This window comes from Cyprinodon variegatus, unplaced genomic scaffold, assembly GCF_000732505.1.
Source record: "Cyprinodon variegatus isolate N-32 unplaced genomic scaffold, C_variegatus-1.0 Scaffold114, whole genome shotgun sequence".
Taxonomy (NCBI): domain Eukaryota; kingdom Metazoa; phylum Chordata; class Actinopteri; order Cyprinodontiformes; family Cyprinodontidae; genus Cyprinodon; species Cyprinodon variegatus.
In genome coordinates, this window is record NW_015150567.1 from 526,306 (window position 1) to 529,181 (window position 2,876).

Consider the following 2,876-nt stretch of genomic DNA (forward strand, 5'->3'; position numbering starts at 1 on the left):
TTACACACTGTAGCTTTAATGAAAATGTAAAGGTCAAAAGGTCAACCAGCCCCCCCACCTTATTCAAATTAGACGAAATTGGTGTCAAATGTTTGTGCAACAAAAACTTTCGTTTGTGCCGCTTTTATTTTAAAGATATAAAGTAATATTTCTAGAGGTCATCAAAGGTCAACCAGCCCCCCCACCTTATTCAAATCAGACGAAATAGGTGTCAATTAACTCAGCTCCATTTGTGCTGGTTTGGATTTGAAGATTTGAAGAAAGTGGGGGGGCTGGTTGACCTTTGATGACCTCTAGAAATATTTCTTTATATCTTTAAAACGAAAATTTTTGCTGCACAAACGTATGACACAATTTGTCTGATTTGAAGAAGGTGGGGGGGGCAACTTCACTCAGGTTTTGCAAATAAGTCATACACTGATGGCATTATACAGAGCTCTGAGGAATATTGTTTTAAAACCAAACCCTGCGTTAAACACCTTCACAGCTTTATCCCTAAACAGCAGCATTAATACTGAGGTTTAATAACGCTCAGATAGACTTCATTGCTAAATACTTGGTTGGTTTACCATAAAGTTCACCAAAGCTTGTGGTTGTAACGTAACAATAAATGTTTTTCTTTCAGAAGAATCCTCTCTCTTTAAAAGTTTAAGAGCCATTAAAATATTTGGGGGAAAAAACGAAACAAAAAAATTGATTAGTCAAAGTAAAATGGTTTTGTTGTCGAGTTCCAGTTGAGGTCGATGTGTCCGTCTGAGGAAAACTGGAATCAGACCAACTTGAGGATTTATAGTTCTGACTCCTGCTGTAAAGATGCTTCTCTGAGGGAAACGATATTCATTTACATTTAAACGTGTAAATTATCTTTCTTAGTGACATTTAAAACCTCAACAGTGTGGAAACATGGAACATTTGGAATTTTGTGGTTCTGTTACTTTCCTGTTGAATCCGATTATTTCCAAAATAAAACATTTCCAGATCTAACCAATTTCCTTCCTAATTCTATTTATTTATTTACAGGATGGAGATCATGATTCTCTTTCACTAAATAATCTAGAATAATCTCCCTCTGATCTTTGGCTGTGAGTTTTAGAATTTATTCTCATCAGAGTCAAAGGATAAGAGTCACTAAAAGTATTTGTAATGAGCTCCTAATTATTCATTAAGAGAATTTTCTGCCAAGTTGATTGAATAAACAAGATGAAAAGCTTTTTCAAATTTTTTCCATTTTTAAACTCCTGTTTGCACTGCAAAAACGATCTGGAAACGAGTAGAAATGTCTTAAAATTTGTGTATTTAGTATAATTCAAGCAAGTAAATAAGATTTGCCAATTGAATGAGTATTTTTACTCTTAAAATAAGATAATTAGATAAAAAACAATTGCATTGTCTTATTCCAAGTGGATATTCTTATTTTAGATGCAAATTTACTTATTCCATTGGCAAAGTGTATCACTTAACTGCTTAATTCAAGAAAGAAATGCTCTTTTTTTTAAATAAAAATAAACTTACTTAGATTTTAATTTTTTGTAGTGTGGAGGTATCCATTCCCATAAGAAGAGGAGATCATCATATCAGTCATTCTTCTGAAATATAAAATGGCAGGAACTACTGGAATATGGCAGACTGTTTGAGTAAAAACTCTTTCCTAACATGAGCTTTTCTTTCCTGCATCACTGCACTGGAAAAAAAAATTGAAATCTGGATAAGTAACTTCTTCTTAAAATAAGTGCATTTGTTCTTGAATTGAGGTAAAAGAGACATTTTGCCAATGGGACAAGACAATTTACATTTACAATAAGAAAAACACAATTGCATTGTCTTGTTTCAAGTGCATATTATGCATTATTCTTATTTTAAGAGTAAAAATACTCATTCCATTGGCAAACTATCTCATTTACCTACCCAAAATAGGAATAAATACACTTAATTTAAGAAATTTTTACTTATTTCTAGATCGTTTTTGCAGTGTGCAGTAATTGGAGATTTGCCTACAGTTTTTGGACATCTATTAAGCTGCGCTCATCAGATGATGGTTCCACTGTTTGGCCAAAACTCTAGCAAAGGCAGGAGTCTACAGCTTGCAGTTTGTGACCCTTTAAATCAGACATCATTTTTACCATAATATGCTGCCCTAGTAAAACTAAACACTTGAATAATTTACTACACTGGAAAAAAAAAAATGTAGAAATAAGCAAAATGGTCTTAAATTTAAGTATATTTACCCTTAATTTGAGCAGGTAAATTAGATAGTTTGCCAATGGAATTAGTATTTTTACTCTTAAAATAAGATTAGATAATATGCACTTGAAATAAGACAATACAATTGTGTTTTCTTATTTTAAATGTAAATTGTCTTGTTCCATTGGCAAAATGTCTTTCCTCCTCAATCCAAGAACAAATGAACTTAGAAAAAAAAAAAAAAGACTTATCTAGGTTTAGATATTTTCCAGTGTAGCTGGACTTTGTGCACTGGAAAAACGACCTAGAAATAAGTCAAAGTTACTTAAATTAAGTGTATTTACCCTTAATTTGAGTAGGTAAATGAGACAGTTTGCCAATGGAATTAGTATTTTTACTCTTAAAACAAGATAATTAGAAAACACACACTTGAAATTAGACAATACAATTGTGTTTTCTTATTTTAAGTGTAAATTGTAGGGATGCACGATATAATCGGCCCCCTATCGGTATCGGCCTTAAAACTGAATATCGGACATCGGCCACCCCACCGATATTTAACCCGATATTTGATCAGCTTCTGAGTTTCTAAAGTCTAAAAAAACAACAACAAAAAAAAAATACTACTTCTTCTTCTTCCTCAAAAACTTCTTTTTTATAGACTTAAAAACTTTTTTTTTTTTTTTTTTTTTTTT